This window comes from Pseudonaja textilis, chromosome 1 (genome assembly GCF_049901715.1).
Source record: "Pseudonaja textilis isolate UNSWEBS1 chromosome 1, rPseTex1.2, whole genome shotgun sequence".
Taxonomy (NCBI): domain Eukaryota; kingdom Metazoa; phylum Chordata; class Lepidosauria; order Squamata; family Elapidae; genus Pseudonaja; species Pseudonaja textilis.
Genome location: NC_141990.1, coordinates 85,544,582 through 85,567,658, shown reverse-complemented (window position 1 = coordinate 85,567,658; position 23,077 = coordinate 85,544,582).

Genomic DNA, 23,077 nt, shown 5'->3' with positions numbered 1-23,077 from the left:
ATATAAGCCACTATGCAATTGCATTGTAAGTAAAACTGCCCAAATATTCTGCTTGTGTTGTGTTAGATTCAGTCTCCAAAAAGCACTTTGGAACATGTAGGAGCACAAAGACTCGTTTGCATAAAATAACTGGGTCTTTTCCTGGGATTACAGCAGAATCTTATATAATATCATCATATAGTGGTGTCCATTTTTATTTCCATACAGGTGTTAATTTGCAAACACTTTGATGATTAATGTGGTGATTGACATCTGTAGCCTAAGAGCAGCATGGTACACTATTCAGAAATTTCTGCTTTTCTGAAGTGCTTCCTAGAATTACCATGTAAAAACAAGCAAAAAGTAAATCCAAAAAGTAAACCCCACCCTTTATATCTAAACAGTTTCTAAAGCAAACTATTAAATCAATCAAATTTGCATTATTCCCTATATCCCTACTTCCTGAATGTCTGGCGTTGTAATTTGAACGGGAGGGTTCAATCCAAAATATCATGTTTCACAACCAGTGAAGTGATCCAGTGAAGATGCTTGTGTGAATAAGTGCACAAGCTTATTCTACCTATTGTCAGCCCTTGAGAAGTTCACTTGACAGATTGTTGAGAAATTTCCTAGTGTTCACCAGAGAACCTGTGTATCCATGAGGCACCTGAGACAGATCATCAAAATGGGTCCAGCCATACAGAAGATATTGATCGCTTCTCAATTGTAGTTAGATCAGGAAATGATCTAATATTCCTAATAAAGGAATGGTGGTAATACCCTCCATAGCTAAATAATAATACAACTGTTCAATGGCATAAATGAGATCTAATATATGACCGCCCATATGTGTTAAATGAAAAATTACCTGGGACTATGAATGACTACAGTCTATCAGCCCCACCTCACCTTATACAGGTGGATCAACTAGAGCAGTGGTTCCCAAACTTTTTCAGTCCACTGCCTCTTTGGTGCTACAAACTCATCCTCGGTGCCCCCCACCCAGGTGTGGGATTCAAATTTCTGTGGGCGTAGCCTAATTTGAGGGTGTGGCTTGCTGGTCACATGACTGGCTGGGTGTGGCTTGCTGGTCACATGACTGGCTAGCATGGCTTGCTGGCTGGGCATGGCTTGCTGGTCACATGACCAGATAGGTGTGGTTTGGTGGTCATGTGACTGGGTCGGCGTGGCCAGGTGACTGGCAAACAAATGGTCCTTACTTAATGGCCAGTTGTTTAGCAAGTGTTCCAATTTATGACTGGTCTCCCCAGAGATACTTGACCTGTTTTTGGAGTTTTGACAGCCATGCACACACATACACATACACTTCCTTCTAACCCTTCTAACCCTGCTGGAGCAGGTCATTGGACTTGAATCGGCAAAGCATCTCTGATTAGATTCTAGTAGTGAATAAAATCTAATCAGAGATGCTTCGCTGATTCTTGTTGACTTGGGTTATTTGTATCTCTTTATTTTATGTTGCTGAATTGCATTGACATGTGTGTCCCTTCTTGTGCACAATCCAGAAGCTTTTGTGATTCTTTGCAGCAAAAATTACCAACCTCTGGCTTTGCTCTACTTTTCAAACATGCCGCCACTGCCGCATTCTAGGTGCCGGCCCCACAGGTCCACCCCATTGACCCCACTGCACTGGAGGGACCTGCCCAAGCAAGTTAAATCAATGGGGTGAGCCTGAGAAAGAGAGAGAGAGAGAAAAAAGAAAGAAAGAGGGAAGGAAGAAAAGAAAGAGAAAAAGGGTCAGAAAGAAGAAGGGACAAAGAAAGAGGGGGGAATGGAAGGAAGGGACAGAAAGAAAAAGAAATAAAGGAGGGAGGAGAAAGATAATATCTATTCTAGTCCAATCACCTGCTCCAGCAGGGTTAGAAGTGTGTGTGTGTGTGTGTGTGTGTGTGTGTGTTCTCCTTGTAATTTACCAGTACATTTTGGTTTTGCCTTCTTCAGAATTGGCACGGTAATACATTGGGGAAAAGTAATTTTTAGGGTGGAGATCTGGTCCAATGGATCCTGTTTAAAGCCTCAACAAAATGTGAGAGCTTCCTGATAGTCTTGACCATGTTTCGTCCACAAAACCTTTAATAGAAGCCAAAGAGGTTTCAATGTGCTGGCAAAGATGTTTCAATGTGGAAAAGGGCCTCAGTCTAAACTAGGCCTCATTTCAATCTGATGCATCAGCGCTCTCGCTCTCGCTCTCTCTCTCTCTCTTTTTCTCTCTCTTTCTCTTTCTCTCCCCCTGTTAAGTTTGAGCAATGAGAGGCTGAACCAGAGCATGAGTGCAACAGTACTTTATTTTACAAATAAAGGGCTGACCGTGCTTGCCAAGCCTGGAACTGGCTCGCAGCAATCAGCAGCCAGTTGGACCCCGCAGCCTGCTTTTATAGCTGGCTGCTGGGGAGAACTGACCAATGGGAATGGGGAATAACGCCCACACAAAGTGAGTGGACCTGAGTGAGAACTCCTTGAGTCCTCAGGACATAACACCCCTTCCCCCAGATGCGAACACGCATAGTCCTTGAGGTAGATGGGGGTTTGTGTTGGGCGCCGAGCGGCGCAACTCGGGAACATTGTCTGACTGTTCGGTATTAGTCTGTGACGGTTGAGCTGGCATAGTGTCGCCAACACTCTCTCTGACTGGCATCCTCGGAAACCACCGGGTTGGTTTCTGGAGTCAAACTCTCGTGGGTTGGATCCGGTTGATCAACTCTCTGGGCGCTGTTGTCTGAGTTTGGGCTGACCGGAACGACCGCTGGCGCAGACTGGTCACTGGGTGCGGTGTGGCTGGGAGGAGGATGGGACGGTTCCCTTCGACTGGAGACTCTGGATTCTTGTTTGCGAGGTTGCTGAGGCGCCTTCTGAGTTGGTCTATGTGTCTCCTCCAGACGCGACCATCCTCCAGCCTGACTCTATATGATCTCGGCCCGGTGACGGCGATGACCTCGCCCGGAATCCAAAGTGGGTCCCCAGCGAAATTCCTTGCGAATATCGGCTCCTGTAACATAAAATGTCTAACCCCGAAGTGGAAGCGAGGGGAGAGTCAGGGCAGTATTGTGGGTGCAGTCTATCTAATACAGTCCTCAGGCGCCGGCCCATCAGAAGTTCCGCTGGGGACTTATTGGTGACTGCACAGGGGTTGAGTGCTGGCTCATCAGGAACCGTGAGAGTTTGTGGTGCCAGTCATCTCTGCCAAACCTAGCGAGGGCCTCTTTGGTGGTCCTGACGGCCCTTTCAGCCAACCCATTACTCGCAGGGTGAAATGGGGCTGTTAAAATGTGGCGAATGCCTAGGTTGGCTGCAAAACGGCTGAATTCTACTGATGCGAACTGTGGGCCATTATCGGAGACCAAGGAGTCGGGTAGTCCATGGGTAGCTAACAGGCGCGTTAACACGTTGGTGATTGCTAGTGTGGTGGTCGTGGATAGCTGCGCCACGTCTATCCATTTGGAATAAGCGTCCACGACCACTAGGAACATCTTTCCATGCACGGGCCGGCCAGATCGATATGGATTCTAGACCAAGGCGCTGGCGCTCTCCCATCTGGTAGGGGTGGCGATGGGGGAGCAAGACGGGATTCCTGGCAAATGCTGCAGGAACTTACCCAATTGACAATGTCCTCGCTCTAGACCCGGCCACCACACGTAGCTGCGTGCCAACGCCTTCATTCTCACAATGCCGGGTGTCCTCGTGCAACGCTTCCAGGACTCGGCACGCATGGCGAGGTCGGGATGACCACTCGAGTGCCCCACAGTAGACAACCCTGCAAACTGGACAGCTCCTGCATGCGAGTCTTAAAGGGTGCGAATTTGTTATCAACATTGCCTCCCGCCACCCCCTCCTCACCCAGTCGAGCACCTGGGCGAGCGGCTTGGTCTGCCTTGGTTTTGGCGGCGATGTCAAGGGCGGTGATGGGCAGGTCCAACTGGGTGATTTCAAAAATGGCATTGACAGGAGCTGGGTCTTCAGCCGGAGCGGGTAAGGGGCAGCGACTGAGTGCGTCAGCGTGGGATAGAGTTTTGCCCGGGCAGTGGATAAGTTTGTATGAGTAGGCCGCTAGGAAAAGCGTCCACCTTGTCATCCGAGGAGAGGACTTGAGGTGTCTGTTTGTCGCCGCCAGTAGGCCCAGGAGGGGCTTATGGTCGGTGACCAGTTCAAGAAGTGGCCAAAAGGAATTAGTGAAACTTTTTCACGGCTGCAACAGCTGCTAGGGCTTCCTTGTCTATTTGGCTGTAATTTCGCTCCGTGGCCGAGAGCGTCCTGGAGAAAAAGGCGATGGGGGCCTCGGCGCCATTGGCGAGTCGGTGACTAAGGACCGCCCCAATTCCAAAAAGGGGATCGTCTGCTGCCAGTACTAAAGGAAGGTTGGGGTCGAATTGGATGAGCACTGCCTCTGACGTAAGTAGTGATTTGGCGGCGTTAAACGCCTGGTCTTCTTTGTGCCCCCAGTGCCACGGTGACTTTTTGTCTAGTAATCTGTGTAGGGGTTCGGCTACTGAGGCTTTATGGGGCAAAAAGGATGCATAAAAGTTTAGGAGTCCCAAGAAAGCTTGTAGCTCCGTTTTGGAGGTCGGTGTGGGAGCTTCGTGGATCGCCCTGACCTTGGACTCCAGGGGGTGAATGCCAGAGGCGTCAATTTTATAACCCAGAAAGTCCACCTGTCTAGTGGCAATGGCGCATTTTTCTTTTTTAACTTGAGGCCATGCTGTCTGAACCTCTCTAACACTGCTCGCACTCTCTGGATGAGTTGGGGTCTGTCCCTGGCCGAGACCAAGATGTCGTCAGTAGGGTACTACACCAGGGAGGCCCTGTAAAATCCGGGCTCCATGAGGGATTGAAAAATACCCGGGCAACACTTACGCCAAATTGGAGACGCTTGCATCGGAAGGCACCCCTGTGAGTGACGATGGTCTGAAGTTCCGCTGTTTGGTTATCAACAGGAACTGTTGATATGCTTTGAGACATGTCCAATTTAGCAAAAATACTGCCCGGTTCGAATGTGTGCAATAAGTGCTGAATGACGGCACGGGGTGGCGCTAACTTGTAAATATTTATTGATTGTTGTCTTGTAGTCCGAGCAAATTCTCAGGCTACCATCTTTTTTTGAGGGTGTGACAATGGGCGTCTCCCACTTGGCGAAATCTGTTGGCTCAATGACCCCTTGTTTTAGTAGTTTATCCAATTCAGCGTCTAGTTTTGGTCTAATAGCAAATGGAACTCTACGTGGTTTTAATCTGATTGGGACTGCCTGGGGTCAACGGTGAACGAGATGGGGTTCCATTATAACACCCAGCTCCTCGCTGAACACATCTGCGTAGTCAGCGAATAAGGAGTCAGTGTCTGAGGTTGAGACAGCATGGACTCCTGTTAACCCTAGGCCAAGGTGGGGAAACCAATCGAGCCCCAATAAGGTGGGTAGATTGCCGTTAACTACCACTAGAGGTAGGTGGCCTTTAAAAGCTCTAAAACTGACAAAGAACTTGCCTCTGCCGATCACGGGAATGGCCTTCCCCTGGTAGTCCTTCAGACCGAACTGGCATCTCTGAAGCCGGGTAGTAGATAGGCTGGGGTGGAGTCTCTTGAGGGTGTTCCACGAGATTATTGAGAGCGCTGACCCTGTGTCAACCTCCATGTGGCACGGTTTACCTTCTAGGGAAACGGAGAGAGAAATTTTACTAACAGAGTGGCAAGTACGCCTGGCAAGGCGGTGCGTATGACAGTTTAATACTTGCCTCTGTGGTCCCGAGTGCGAGGACGGGGTCTTTGTGCAGCGCTTTGGGGGCTTGGCAGACTCTCGCAATGTGCCCCCTCTTATGGCAGTTGTTGCAAACGGCTCCTTTAAACTTGCAGGTGGCCCTTTGATGTGATCCCCCACAGGCTAGGCACAGGGTGATGTGCTTGGGTGGACCGGTGTATTCTTGTTTGGCCCCTACCTGCGACCGTCTGTCATTGGTGAGGCGATGGACATCGTTCTCATCGCCAGGCCTTCCTCCGCTTCCACCTCTTCGGAATGGACTGGGAACGCTGCTAGCTTGGTGCTTGGGCCCTGAATTTCGCGGCTGAGTTCGTTAGCTCGGCTGCTAGGGCCCCTCCTCTACCGCTTGCGCGAGGTTGAGGTCTTTTTAGCTAGCAGTCGCCTCTGTAGGTTGAGATCCTTGACCCCACAAACCAATTGATCGAGGAGCATGTCCTCCAGGTATGTTCCAAACCCGCAGTGCAGGGCTGCTGTTCTGAGGGCTGCCATATATTGGTTGATGGTCTCCTTACTTGATTGCTTCCTCATTCGGAACGTGAACCTCCTGGCGATTTGTGAAGGCCTGGGAGCGTAGTGGTTTGTGAGGATCTCAAGCAACTCGGACCACGGAACGTTTTTAATTCTCTCGGCGCCACGAGTGCTGCAGCGGTATGTAAACGGTGGCTCGCAGTAGATTAGGAAATAGGATTTTTCCGATGCTCTCCCGCATCCGACAGGCCGACCGCATCGATGTAATGATTGAAACGGTTCTTATATGATTCCCACTTCTCTTCGTCTGGTTTAAACGCCGGAATACTGGATTGGAACTCATGGTGCTGGAACGGCTGGGCTACCTGCATGGAGAAATCTCTCTGGGACTACGAACGCCGTGAGTTACTAGTGATATCAGCTCTGGAGAGGTTTTTTGCTACCCTCTCTTTCTCTCTCTGGGTTACCACGTTGGCTGCAAGCCGTTGGAGGTGTCTTGATTCGCGCCAAAAAAGTGGGCGTTAGTGACTCTCTACAGCGCTGTGCTGTGATTCCTACTGGCTCGAAATTCAAATGACACCCGTTGAATTCGCGCTAAATGCAGAGCGGCTGCGGCTCGCAGCGCTTCACTTTCCCCCGTAGCGAGGCTAACAAGCGGCTACAGACGCTTTCTAACTATTTGACTCAGACCGCTTTCTCTGGCTGCGGATCTGCGTTGCTCTTTTTGATCGCCGTTTGCTAGCTGACCGCTCTCTCTGGCTGCAGATCAGCGTTTCCCTTGTTGCCAGCCGATCGCTCTCTCTGGGCTGTAGATCGGTGGCTAGTGACTCAGCCGGTTGCGAAGGTGCTTCTGGTAGCCATCCCATCCTCGTCGCCAGTGTTAAGTTTGAGCAATGAGAGGCTGAACCAGAGCATGAGTGCAACAGTACTTTATTTTACAAATAAAGGGCTGACCGTGCTTGCCAAGCCTGGAACTGGCTCGCAGCAATCAGCAGCCAGTTGGACTCCGCAGCCTGCTTTTATAGCTGGCTGCTGGGGAGAACTGACCAATGGGAATGGGGGAATAACGCCCACACAAAGTGAGTGGACCTGAGTGAGAACTCCTTGAGTCCTCAGGACATAACACCCCCCTCCCTCCCTCCCTCTCAGACTGGCTTTGATCTACTTTCCCAATGTGCCTATAGGGCTGGTGCTTCGAACATGGAATGGATGGATGGATAGAGAGACAGAGAGACAGAGAGAGACAGGTAGGTAGGTAGGCAGGCAGGCAGGTAGGCACGGCTCAGTCGGAAGAACCGGGCTGCAGAGGGAGGCTAGGTTCTAGGTCCAGGACGGCCACTTCGAGCCAAACCGAACCAAACCACGCGCCTTGGAGAGACGCAGCTGCACCCACTCGCATCATGTGCGCAAGCCTGGCTGGCTGGAGAGGTGGAGGCTGAGCAGGCACTGCACACTCCCTTGTTCTCCTCTGCGGAAGGGGGCCGGAACACCATACCATCCACCCCTTCCACAGCGTGCCTTGGGACGGTTTTGCTTTTGGGCCTTCTGGCGCACCTCCGCTGCTTCCACCGGAGAGGGCAGCCTGCAAGCCAAGGTGCACCCTTTCCACCACCTCCCACCTCTCCCCCCCAGGCTTGTCAAGGCTCGCCGTGCACGAGTTCCACATTTGACGCACTGGCTACGGAGTGATGAAATAGTCAATGAGCTGCGTGGCCAGCAGTCAGTGAGCCAGCAGGTCCGGCACCTCGAACACCCCTCTGCTGCCTCTTAGCACCCCCTGCTGGCCCCGTTGCCTCTTAGTGCCCCCCCAAGGCATCCCACCACCCTGCAGGGGGCAGTACCACCCACTTTGGGAACCACTGAACTAGAGTAAGGCTTTCAAACTTGCAGCCTGCAAGCCAGTTCATACATGCTGGCCACGCCCATGTCCACACCTGGTTTAGTGAAGGAGATAAAAGTCCCAATATGGCATGTGACAATTATATGGCAACATGAATTTGACACCCCTGAACTAGAGGATGCAACCATTAGCTCAACAACCATGTCCAGGAGCCAAGGAGGGAACCAGGGGGGCAGAAGTTGGGTAATACACCAGAAGATTCCTAGCTTTTACCTAAATATCAACATATTCTTCCAGTTCAGAAACTGTCATAGATAAGGTGTCACAAACATCAAACCCTACTTCCTGGGCCTGGTTACCACCAGATGGTTAAATCTAGTTCATACGAAGGTTAAATCTCATTCATGCAGAGGAGCAAGCTAACTTCCTTAGCTATGATATGGGGATGCCTATTTCAATTAATATCTATTGTTTATTTAGTCCTCCAAGAAAAAGAGCTGAAGAGAAAGTTTATTTGAAAAAAATTAGTGTATCTATTACAAAATTATCTATGCTTGAAAATATTTTTAAAAACCCACCCAAATATGTCTATGGAGATTTCCAATCATCCAAATCATGGTTGTCCCAAAGGTGCTGGTCAAAAGGTAACTGGACTTTCTTGGTTTTTTTTTTCCCTTGAAAATGTTTCACTTCTCATCTAAGAAACTGCTTCAGTTCTTTATCTTTGGGACCTCCCAAACATGGATTGGTTGCAGTGGCCAGCCCATGCCTACTATTGCTTACCTGGTTAAAAAGAAAAAGAGTAATGAAAAGATGAAATTTGCCAATACTCTTTCCCGTGAAAGATAGTAGGGATTTTATATCCCTGGTGATAAAGTTTTTGGTAAGGAAGTTTGACCAGGTTAAGGGCTAGCCAAGTTAATTGCTTTGTGGAAATGGGGTCTAATATGTAAATGGACTGTATGTAGTTAAATGGGGCTTAATTACATAACCACAAGCATTCCTTCTGCTTAGATCATCCCCATTTTGTACATGGCTGAAAAACAGATCTACATGTTGAAGATGAGTTTCACTTCAACGAAGTGTTTTTCATGTGGAAATGACAGGTGACTCCATATGTCTGTTCATGTGCAGAAGCTAAGCAATGCTGTTTTTCTAAGCAGTGGGAGTCCACCTTGCTTCACAATGCAAATTCTAAGCTTTACTGAAATGTAGCATCACTTTGAATCTTTGCACAGCTCTACTGAAAAGAGCCTTGAGGCAATAAAAGAAAATAGGGGGAGTTTATGGTTTAATGCATTTGTTTATACTTTAGAAATAATGGTGGTACACCTGCAGTCTAGAATAAAATAAACAGAAAATTGTATCCTCTGTCTTCTGCAGTTTTTCCCACTGAGACATTAGTTTAAGTGACAATTCATATAACATGGGTCCAGCAGTATTGAAACAATCAACAGAGGATAAATGATTATTTGTTCATTGCAACATCTCATCCTGCATTCTTTTCTTTTTTCTCCTTACTGTTGAAAATTGGCCATTGACAAGCAGGAACAATTGATTTTTTTCTTTTCTTTTCTCTCTTCACAGCTGTTTTGTAATTACATCCAAATGTAGTATGTATCCACTCAGCTGTTCAACAGAACATTCTTTCATCATTCATTACCACTGTTATTATAGAAGGACTCAGCTCACAAACTGTAGTTAGATGTACTCAATTTCTTCTGGGTTTTGCATTGTGAAACCTCTTCACTTGAGGACATTATAAGTCAAATGTTATAAATTGCATTAGTCTGGAACTTGGTGTACAAGCTGTAAGAAGAGATGCCAAAAGGAGGGATATTCTCCTGCTTTAAAAAAAAAAAAACATTATTTAGATCTGAGCTCCAGCTATTGTTTTTATGCAAGATACGTCCCCATGGTTATTATTTCAGACATCTCTTTTGTTAGAGGCTCAGTATTCTAAAATAATGAGCAGCAGATTGGCTGATAGTTTAAATGCATACATTGGGAGCTCAGGCTACAAAAAACTAGATAATGTATCTAATTTATTACATATCATCATCATGTACCATTTAGTCATGTCCACTTGCTTAATGCAGGAATCCAGATTAAAATATAGCAAGAGATGGGTGTGGAACTCATTTCACAAAGAGAACTAGCACTTACACAATAATTGGTTCAACTATTGTTAACATTAGCAAGTGTTCCATAACTAAATTTGTTCAAATTTTTAGAATTTAGAATTCTTTTATTGACCAAGTGTGATTGGACACACAAGGAATTTGTCTTGGTGCAAATGTTCTCTGTATACATAAAAGAAAAGATACATTTGTCAAGAGTCAAGATAAGATACAACACTTAATAATAGTCACAGGGTACAATAAGCAATCAAATCATACTAGGAAACAGTCCATATAAATCGTAAGGATACAAGAGACAAAATTACAATCATACAGTCACAAGTGGGAGGGAATGGGTGATAAGGAGTGATGAGAAGATTAATAGTAGTAGTACTGCAGACTTTGTAAATAGTTGGACAGTGTTGTGGTAATTATTTGTTTAGCAGAGTGATGGCTTTTGGGAAAAAGCTGTCCTTGTATCTAATTGTTCTGGTGTGCATTGCTCTATAGCGTTGTTTTGAGGGAAGGAGTTGAAACAGTTTATGTCCGGGATGTGAAGGGTCTGTAGATATTTTCACAGCCCTCTTTTTTGACTTGTGCAGTATACAGGTCCTTGATTGAAGCCAGATTGGTAGTAATTGTTTTTTCTGCACACCAGATTTCTAATTATCCTAGTTAGTTTCCACTGCCCTCATTGCTCTAATTATCCTCACTTAAATTCATTCCAGTTTCATTTGCCTCCTTCAACTAAAGTGTATAGAATTTTAACCATCTGAAGCAACTGCATATAATATTCTTTTAAATATGATTCTTGTATGTCCAAGTCAGCTCTACCCATTTGTTATTTTCATCTCCACTTTTCTTACATATTATATTTTGCTACCCTGTTTTCATGGAAAATATGCACAAATTCCACCCGTGCTTTCTACAATTTTATAAACAACAAACCAAAAGACTCAAGGTCCATCCCACCCCTGAAAGGACCTAATGGCAAAGACTGCAACAACAACAACATCAAAGCAAACCTCTTTAACACATTCTTTGGCTCAGTATTTGTAAACAGCAATGGATCAAGCCCAGTACTTCCTAGTTGAACCACAGACAACTACAATGATCTAATACATATCGATTTTACAGAAGACATTGTTGAAAAAGCACTGTGCACTCTAAAACCATCCCGATCTATGGGACCGGACAGAATATATGCCTATTTCTTTAAAAAAGCTATGCACTGCCATAGCCAAACCTCTAAGCATAATCTTTGAAAAATCTTTCAGGACCAGCTCCTTGACAAAACTATGGTCACAAGCCACGGTCATTCCCCCAGCCTAGTTGAAAATTACAGACCAATCTCCTTATGCTGTGTCACCTGTAAAGTCATGGAATCGATTATTAACCAATCCATTATCCTCCACTTAGAGACAAACAACCTACTCTCTAATAAACAATTTCATTTCAGAAAAGAACTATCCTGTAATCTGCAACTCTTACACTGCAAAAACATATGGACTACACAATTCGATCAGGGCAAAGCAATAGACGCAATCTACATTGACTTCTGTAAAGCCTTTGATTCAGTGGTACACGACAAACTACTCCTAAAACTAAAATCTTATGGTATCTCTGGACACCTGCATAACTGGATAGAAGCATTCCTGTCAAACAGACAACAAATGGTCAAAATTGGGAGTGTCCTATCAAATTCTCTACCTGTCAACAGTGGTGTCCCCCAAGGCAGTATTCTAGGACCAACTCTTTTTATACTCTACATAAATGACCTCTGTGATCATATTAAGAGCAACTGCGTTCTCTTCACTGATGATGTAAAGCTATTCAACACCACAAACAATACTACTATTATTCAAAAAGACCTCGATTACTTTTCAGAATGGTCAAACAAATGGCAACTTCAAATCTCAACAAAGAAATACACTGTCTTACATATTAGCAAAAAGAACCAGAAAATAAAATACAGGCTGAATAGTCAAGAGCTTGTTGGTGATCCAAACTCTGTCAAGGATCTTGGAGTACTCATCTCTAATGATCTAAGTGCTATTGACAAAGTGCGATTGACAGATCAAATAAATACTAAAAAAAATACACTTCAGAACCAACTTCTAGAGTAAATAAAACTGAGATTGGTCCAATGTCAGTACCACCAGGTAGATCAAATCAACTACATGGGAAAGCTAAAACTATTTTGTGAAGAGTGGCTATAATGGAATCTTGCAGGTCTGTTTGGGTTGTGTCTTCTTTTGTACTTATATCCATATAAATTCGGGAGGTATCTGTCTGAGCTGCTTCCATAGACTTTCTACTTGTTTTGGACTTAAAAATACATTTTTCCCCTTGTCACTTTGGGTAATAGAACCTGCCTATCTCTGTCAAAGTCATCTTCCTTATTCTCTACAACCAAAGAGCTTTATGGCTACAAGAAGATGAGCTCATTTTTTCCTGTCATTCAGTTTTGCAAATAATTGTCTTGGAAGTTACCATACTTACAGTAACTGTGCATCTCTTCCTAGAAGTCATTATCCAAATATGCAACAATACAGTGTGACAATTTATTTATTTGTATCCTGCCTTCATTATTTTTCCAAATAAATCAGGATGGCAAACATATCCCACACACCATTTCCTTCCAATTTTTTCACAACAATAACCCTATGAGGTGAGTTGGGTGAGTTGGGTTTTAATCATGTTAAATTACTCTGTTCTGTAACAGTACACATATCACCACAGGGATTATAAACTGTATCCCTTATGTTATTTTTGTATGATATCACGATGCAAGTAAGAATGGGCAAAGGATGTTCCATGATATTACAAGGAACATTTCATCATTTGGGCTTCATCATGAGGAATGACTGCAAAGCATGACATTCAAATCACAATTTATCCTAGTAATGTTCTCATACCAATGTAAAGGAGGGAAGGGCTTTGAAGTACAGTGAAAGCCTCAGAGTGAGTAGCCACTCCTGTCTCTCACCCCCAACAATGGGTAGTACAATATGTCCAAGACCCAGCTCTCCCAGCTGCAGATAAGATCTATATGATTCCCTAAAACATAGGGACTAAAGGTAATTTCCTGTTCCAGTTATAAGGTAAGTCCTGTTAAGAATAATGTTATCTAAAAATTATTTCAAAACTTGTATATTCTACTGATAATTATGTCATTTTTTTCTTACCTTTGTTAATGAATGCTTATTTACTGTATACATATTAAACCACGGCCAAAAAGAACAAAAACATGAAAATTAATCAGACATGTTTATTAGCTTCCTTAATTTAGCCATATTTTGACAATAAAAAATTGGAGATGAACAACAGCCCTTCTTCTGAGCCTCTCTGAAGCATCTGGTGCTAGCTATGGTAAACAAGTTGCTCAGCCAGAGTTTACAGTGTGTGGCAATTCTTGTGCTTCTCAGACTATTTTGATCATCCTCTTTTAGTGATCATAGTTCCATTCTACAGTTTCTTGCCCTAGAATAGCATGTCATTCAGCAAAGTTCTGATCTTTGAAAAGTACAGAGTCTCTTTCGTAGAGATAAGAGTCTTTGCATTAAGTACTCTGATGGATTCTCCACTTCACATTCTATTTTCTCTATTTTTATATGAATTCATATGTATTTTCCTCAGTGTGTGTGTGTATGTATATGTATATGTACATGAGGTACAGAGATGGTTTAGAAATATGAAATATAAATAAAATAAATATTTATAAGTAATAATGTTAACAATAAGAGTGTGAAGTTTTTATTTTATGGCAGCTTTTCTACAGTTGCTTCCCTCACACATTCTACAAAGCTGCTAAAGGAACAAAGGCATCATTCAGGGGAAAAATATTTTTCTTATAAGACACTTCAATCAAAACCAACTCTGAGTTCCTCCTATTCATAAAATTAGGTTTAACTTTTTTTTAACCACAGTTCTTTAAGTGGCTATGGGCAAGGTATGCTTATAACTACTCAAGCCACCTCCTACAATGTGGATCAGTCATAGTTTCCAAATTCTCTTCAACAGCAATTCCATACATAGCACGTTACAATAATTCAATCAGAAGGTGACCCAGGCACAAGTCAGTTATGGATGTTGGAGTGTAACCCCTTCCAGAGCCAAAAATACTGGTAGTACCTCCCTAGAATCAGATGGGTTATGAATTCAGAGCCATTCCATATTTCTGGAATAAAGCTCAACCTGTTCCTCTCATGCAGTAAAATCAGCCAATAAATAAGACTCTGGTGGTTTGTTGTCTCTAGTTTCATAGAATAGCACCTGATATAAAATGCTCATGGAATTTATATAGTTATGTATTTCCATTGTCAGCCTTCTTGTGTATGAATCCATTCCCTGCTTTGTGAAAGGAATGAATTAAGTCATGTATGAATCACTTCAGGGCATATTTCTGAAGGGGATGTTTCTAAAACTTGGCAACTTTAAGATGTGTGGACTTCAATTCCCAGAATTGGATGACTGGGGAATACTGGAAGTTGAAGTCCATACATCTTAAAGTTGCCAAGTTTGAAGAATAGTATTCTAAAACATACCTTCTTGGTATTTCTGTATTTTTTTCCAAAAATAAATCATTAATCCCCTTATACATACCCTGCAAATACAGCATTGGAAAACAAACCCTTCATAGTTTCCTGTTTTCTTTAAGTCTCCATGCAGCCTTCTGACATTTGGATGAGTTAACCCATTTAAAATCTGTCAAACAACCAGTAGGGAAATATGCTCCTAGCATTTTATTGTCCTTGCATCTTGACATTGATAGTGAGATGCATGCTAAATACCTTTCGCCACCTGTCTGATTGAGTTCCGAGGCACTGTGCTAACTTGAAGCGCATACTTAGAACTCATATTCATACCTCTACACTTGCTACTCAGCAATGAATATGATATTCTAAGCAAATGAGAGTGCTTCAAGTAATACAGACGTCGTACCAGAGGCTGTGAATGTTAAGTTTGAGAAGGTACCTGCTGAAGGTTTAATCACTGTAAGTGAATAAATTAAGGAATATCACAGATGAATTAGCAGGAGGCTAATTGAAATACAGGTGGAGTCTTTCAGTAATGCACTAGGAAAATGTACTAATATGTTTTAAGAACAACTTTTAGAAAATATGTTGTTTTGTCAATCTACTGGACTTTTCAAAATCAATTGGGCATCTCCTGCCTAACATTGTTATTAGCTAATTACATGAAACATCTTATCAACAATATGTTGAAAGGTTATGGATTAAAATTAGCTCAAGGTGCAAGGAAGAGTAATGGCTGAATGAGTGATTATAGGATCTGATACAAGCTTCATTGATATCTTCTCATTAGGGAGATTATTCCTGTAGAAATGCAATCATTTTAAATATATTCCTTGATTTGAAACATGTATAAACAGTCTGCCCTTCATTAAATTGCAGAAGAAACCTATCCTCCCCCAAAAAAGAAGACATACAAGCAAACATAGTGATTCAGAAAATGAAATAAGTGAAATAATTCAGTAAGGCAGACCAAAAGTAAAAAAACAAAACAAAATTGGTAGATTAATCTTATTGAAAGATGAAAGGGAGGGGTCAAAAAGTTAATTGTTGGGCAAGAAGCCCTATAGCAATTTACACTCTAGACTTTACTCTCTAAACCGTTTACAGAGTTAGCATATTGCCCCCAACAATCTGGGTCCTCATTTTACCGATCTGGGAAGGATGGAAGGCTAAGACAAGCTTGACTCGGTCAGGATCAAACTCCTGGCAATGAGCTTAATTAGCCCGCAATACCGCATTCTGATCACTGTATCACCACAGCTCTTCTACTTTTATTATGGCGCTTTCATTGCACATTGCAGCCATCTTGCCTTTTTCTCCCTCACCCCATGCCCAGCAACCTGTAGATACTCTGAACTAACACTATGAAATGCATGAGTTAAAAAAATATCATGTTTGACTGTTGCTTTGAGTTTAATGAAGTTGCTGCAGAGAAATTCTTTGAGAAGGGCTTTCTACAGGGCATTCTCCAGTTGGAGACCCTCCTCACTTCAAAACAGACAATATGGCTGCTTGATGCATGTTGAAAGAGAATCTTTTTGGCCAAATTTACATGGTCAACGGACTATAGGCTACCAGTGGTCTTACTGACCATCAATTGATATAAAACAGAGGATAGATTTCACAAGGTCTCATAATCCAGATGTTTAGCTCCTGTCTGCTGAATCAATATAGCAAAATGCACACTTTCTGGAAACCAGCGGTAAAAAGGGCCAGCACCTGCATGTCCTTGCAGAATTCCTTGATGTACCTGGTTATCCTGTACCTCACACAGAAAGTAGAGCAAATTGGTCTTTGGTTTGATCCCTCAGTCTCTTCTTATGTCCACAAGTGCAATATGTAATATTAAGTGGTAAATTTGGGAATGAATTTCAGAGATAGGCAAAGCTAAGCAGGATCAATGTTCCTTTTGCTTTCAGAAAAAATATCTGTCCCCCACCCATTTCTTTTCCACATGCCAACACATTATTTCCCCTTGGGCCATCTTGAACAATTAATATACCCATATACCCACATAATTTTGTTCACTTGTATATAGAGGAAATCACATTACTTTTCTTCTTCATCTCAGCACTTGAAGAGAAAACAGAGAAAACACAATTTTCTACATGCGGAAATCCCATCCTAACTAAGTACAAGGGTTGAAATGGAGGAATCGGTTAACCGAGAATGCAAATGGGAATGCAAGTTTAGGCATCCTTCTTATCCGCCATTCTTCCATTTAAATGAAACTCTGGCTGCTGGATGAATTACACATAATAGGATATCATAGGGTACTGCAGCATTTCTCAACCTTAATAACTTTAAGATATGTGAACTTCAACTCCCCAAATCCCCCAATTACACTAAAAATAAAATAAAAGATTGAAATAAGGAAATATTGAATTTGGAATGGACCATGGAGATGTCCCTTCTTCCTGACCATCATATCTCCTAAAAACAGATTGCCAATTTATGGGGAAAGGAAGAAAAGAGTCCCTGCAGATTTTATGCTAGTAGTCATTCTTGAATATCGGGGGTCACACTCATCTCCATTTCAAGACCTTAGCCAGTGCTGTCCAAAAACATTTCTATGATCTTTTGGCCAGCATGACATTATTGAGCACTGTTTCCTCCCCACTAAAGTGATACCTATTTATCTATTTGCATGGATTTGAACTGCTAAATGGGCAGGAGTTAAGTGAAAACGAGTGCTTATCCCATCATACGATGCTTGGGTCTCAAACTTGGGCTGTCAGCTTTCCAGCCAACAAGCCCAGTGTCTTAACCACTGAGCCATGGCACTGGCCAAATTTATAGGGAGAGGGACTAGGAATGTAAGGGTGAATCAAAGTATCTAATCATATAACCCATAAGTTGCTAATCTATTATGCATTAGATCATGAAAGTATCAGTTCCATGTTATGTGGAATCATAGAAAATCTGTTTCTTCCCAAGAATATCTGCAGTTACACGAGTGTCATAAATCCATTCTTTCAAGGATAAGCAAGCTGTTTGTAAAACAACTGCTTTCATGAAAAGGATCAAGAGTCTAAGCATTCTCTCACACATTGCTAAAGGCTCTTCTTCATGCCTCTTGTATGATATAATTTATAATAGCCATCCTATGCCATTTTGAACCATATGTGAAAAAATAACATTTATGTAGCAATCAGAGCGGTGAGTAATTCACATTCAACTTTGTTTTGTATCAGTTATTTGATATCATAATGTTAACCCATGAACACTTATATGCATGAATCCGAAGGTTAACTTCATTATATTCTATTCGTGGGTGATTTTCCAGACTCCTTTCATGGTACACTTTGCATGACACAGATTCTCTCTGCTTTCTGTGTGGCTGCTTCAGAAAGACTCAATCAGCTTTCTCTCCAGAAACTATATTCTTTTTTCATTGCCATATAACATATATAATATAATAGAGGTGGAGAATCTGTGGCTCTCCAGATGTGATTAAACGCTAGTTCCTACAATTAGAACCAATAGACAGGGATGATAAGGAATCTGGTCCAAGCATCAGAATGACCACAAGTCCTCTATACGTCTAACCTAACAGGATCCACAAGTTAAGCAGAGCGTAAATTACAATGGGATTAATTCAGATTTTCCAAGTTTGTATTAAATGGAGAAAAACAATGAAACTGAACCAAGTCTAGTTTTGATTCTGTATATTCCATGTTTATCTAGTCATGTTTGCAGTGGAGAAGAAAGGTTGCCAGTTTGTTTTTCTTATCATTCTGCAATTTTAACAACTATATGCAGGCAGGTGCTAAATGATCTTCTCAAATGTGAAATTCTAAATGGAGCAACAACTCTTGTATTTGATCGGGAGATTGCCAGAGAATGAAACTTTTGTTTAGGTCATCTTTTAGTAAAGCCTTTGATGTGTGCTTGTATGTTTATCTGTATATATGTGTGTGCATGTATGTTTGCATATGTATACATGTATACATACATTCATTCACACCACACACACATACAAGCTGAAATGAACTTAAAAAATAAAAAAACATGGAGTGTGGGAGAAAAACTGGCAGATTCATCCATTCCTAACAGATGGCCTTAAAAAAAAAAAAGTGTTCAGCACACCACATGCTCAAAAAGCCTCCCCACACCAGTTTTTTCTGTTTGTCCTAACATGCAACGACTGGAATGGAGATCCTAATGAAGTAAAGATTACAATTCATATTTGTTAAGTCATTCTTTGATGTTCTGAATTATACATTTCATTGTCTTGGGTAGGATAACAAATTAAAAATGATCATTATAGAAAATTTTTCATCCTCCTCAGTCTCCAAGAGGCACATGAATATTAAAAGTCAGGAAGTATTTGAAAATATTACGTACAAGTTTTTCCTCTTCTATATTTCATTTGATTCGATTGAACATTTTCTCAGAAAGCAGTGGTCAGAAGTTCTAGCTATTTTGTTTTAATAAATTTGATAACCACAAGATAAAGTTTTACAATTTTGCCTTAATTACTAGAGATCAGCACTCATAAATTACAAATGTTGGCATGTATTGTATGAACAGATGGTAAACAACTTGGTGTCCTATGGAAAAAATCTTCCTCTTCATTTTTAATTTTCTGCCAGAAAAAAATATGTTACCTTACTTTAAATTTAGCGAGTGAATTAGCAGAAATATACACCAGGACACAATCTTTTTCTTAATTGCAGCTCTCCAGTGGAACAAAACATGCTAATTAACTTTATGGTTGCATGGATCTGATAATGTTCACTTTTATTCATCACTGGCTTTAAAGGTTGATATTACTGGGAAATTTAAAAGGGAAAAGTTTTTTTTAAATGAGGAATTTTGTTATGCAATAATTTTCTATAATTTTCTCAAAAAACAGAGTGGAGCATTCTCACTAACAGATGCCTATACATTAAAATGTTATTGAAAGCACAAACTAAACCCACCAACAAAATGAGTATTCTCTCATTCATAGATTTTTTTGTGATAGAAATATTTTCTAGATTTTTTTAAAAAAAACAAACAATTATGAGATGTGTATACCACAGAGACATTACAAAAGGGTTTTTTAAAAAATAAAAGAAATGTGTTGTTTATTTTAAATGTCCTGTCTCTCCAATTTCTGAGACAAATATCGTAGCCGCTATCCTGTAATATATCTAAACTGATCCAAGATGTACTGTGGGTGAAGAAATCTGCATAGAGAATATATATGCATAGGCATTTGTATATATACATTCACCCATTGGTAAATTATTCAAACATTTATCAACATGCTAAGGGACAGTAACCTCATCAAGATAGAATGTCTTCCTTCCTTTTGTGGCAAGTTGGCTCGGCAAAAATCAGGTGAGTTTTGACTAAATGATAAATAATTTTTGTAAAGATAAAGACTTAAGTATAGCTTCAGCACAATTAGGTTAAAATGCTTTAAGGTTATTGTTGCTGTTGTTTAAATGGAATGTTTTACAATGAGAAGAGATAAGATAAGTTGCTCAGCAACACTGCCCAAAATACTAACAGACAACAAAGGAAAAACTCAACATCTATTTTGGCTCAGTATTCTACCCCCAAAACAATATGTGATCTATCAAGAAAGTGTGAAGAGAAGGAGTAGATCTATATTTATTTTGAATGAGTTTAAATCTTCAGTATCAGATGAATTGAATTCTAGAGAACTGAAGAAATTAATTGAGGGTTTGGTGGTCAAACCTGTATGAATTTCTACAAGAAAGCCTTCAGAACAGGTGAAATGCTACATGGCTAGAACAGCAAACTATTATGTCTCTTTTTATAAACTGCAGACAATCAGTTTGGGAAAATTTTAAAGCAGATTGTAAATCTTAAGAAGGATTGTCTCCTTCCCTGAAGTACAAGCATCTCCCATCTTCTTACAGGCATAGAAACAAATTAAAGTTCTTATTTCCATTTGGTTTTGGATTCAACTGATTGACTTATCCTGGGTTTTATTTGAGGTTTTGCTATTGCCTTTGATAGCTAGATTTTTTTTTATTTGTGGCATTTTGATATCACGATCCTGACTGACTTATTGTTCTGTCCTATAGTCAATAGGAAGCCAAATTTGTTTAATGACCACATGACTCATTTAACAGCTGAAGTGATTTGCTTATGAACCACGTCAAGCAAATTATGCCTTGCTTAGCAATGGAAATTCTGGTCTAATTGAAGTCAAGGACTCCCTATAGTGTGCTTCTCTTTAGGACTCTGACCATCATGTCTGTGCACTTCCATCACTATTCTGTCATATCCAAACCATAACCCCATTGGCACCATGAATGGAGTTAAGTCAGAAGCAATACTTTGGTTATTTAGGATTTCTCCTAAAAGGATGCAAGGTTCTTCTACTGTTCCATATTTTGCCATTTCAATATTGTGATAAGTAAAGTTCACAGAGTTAAAGGATGTATTGCCAGCTGAACAACCTAGCAAACAATATTGTGCAATTTGGATGGATTACAAACACATATTGTTGTATTCAAATTATAGGAAAATAGTAACAGAATGAAGGCAGCAAGACTGATCTAACACTTGGTCTCTCACCTGAACTTATCTCCAACGTATTTTCAAATCACCAAGACCAGGTGGATTACACTCCCAGGTTCTAAAGAAAGTGGCAGACATAATTTCAGAACCGCTGAACTATATCTTTCACAGATCCTGGAGCACTGGGGAAATACCAAAGGACTGGAAGAGAGCTGATGTAGTTCCCATCTTCAAAAAAAGGGGGGGGGAGGGGGGAAATAGGAAACTAGATACTTATCAGCCTGACCTCAATGCCTCGGAAGATTCTGGAAAAGACAATCAAGCAATGAATCAGTGAACACCCAGACGCAAATAAAGTAATAACCAAAAGCCAACATGGGTTTGTCAAAAACAGATCATGCCAGACAAATCTTATTGCATTCTTTGACAGTGTAACAAAATTAGTGGAGCAGAAGAATTCTGTGGATATAATTTACTTGGACTTCAGTAAGGCATTTGATAAAGTAGATCACAACCTACTACTTGATAAGATAGAAAAATATGGATCTACCAGGTGGATTTGTAACTGGCTAACCAACCACACTCAACATGTAGTTCTCAATGGAACTGCATCTACATCGATGGAAGTATACAGTGAGGTACCCCAATGCTCTGTTTTAGGCCCAGTACTCTTTAACATCTTCCTCAATGATTTCAATGAGGGTATAGATATCAAGAAGAGGGAGACAAGCTATTTTCCAAAGCACCTGAGGGCAGGACCAGAAGCAATGGAGGAAAATTAATCAAAGAGAGAAGCAACTTAGAACTAAGAAGAAATTTCCTGACAGTTAAAACAATTAATCGATGGAACAACTTGCCTCCAGAAGTTGTGAATGCTCCAACACTGGAAGCTTTTAAGAAAATATTGGACAACCATTTGTCTGAAATGTATAGGGTTTCCTGCCTAGGTAGGGGGTTGGACTAGGAAACCTCCAAAGTCCCATCCAACTCTGTTATTCTGTTCTGTTCTGTACTAAATGGATGGCAAAAGTATTTGGCTACCATTAGATACTGTCTATTTAATAGAGAAAACACTCATTCAACAACAGTATAATTCTTGTAAGTACAATTTAGTTTTGCTTCACTTATGAGTTGGGAACAAAATGAAAGCACAATAATGGGAATATGAGAGAAAAATATATTGCTAGGTCAGGTTTCTACTGTAAGTAAAAGTGGAAAAGTTCATTTCAAGGTTTTGGCAACAATAGGAAAATGGTTTGCCACGGACTTCTTCCAGATGATTTTTGGCAGAATCTAAAGTCCTGAATTTCAGTCTTATTCATATCTGCATATTATTTAATTTATGGACCAATTAAATTTGCATTCTTCACCAATAATGGTACTTATGGTGGTTTAAAATAATAAAATACACATTAATAATGGAACCATAAGATTAATTTAAAACATTTATACCCTTCCATTATAAAAGAGAAAAATGCATACATATTGCTAATACCTACGCTTTATTATAACACTTTATTACATATTCATTTATTTTGAACTTTTTCCATATCTTATATTAAAATAATTCCTAATCTGTAAACTATGTGATTATGTAGAGCATAAAATATAAAGGAATCAATAGAACAGAGGCACACAAGTTTAGAATGTAAAGATTGGAGAATATTTTGAAGGGTGTGTAATGTAATCTAATTATTTACCCAGTGTAAGGAATCTACTACTATATCATTCTCTCTAGAAAGCCATCCAGTCTCTGTTTAAACATCTCCAGTAAAAGAGGCAAAAGTTTCCATTATTGCTTGTAGTGTATTTTTCCTCAAATCCCATATGCTTTCTTGTAATTCAAACCTAATGTTTCTTGCTATTTTTCTTGAATAACACTGAC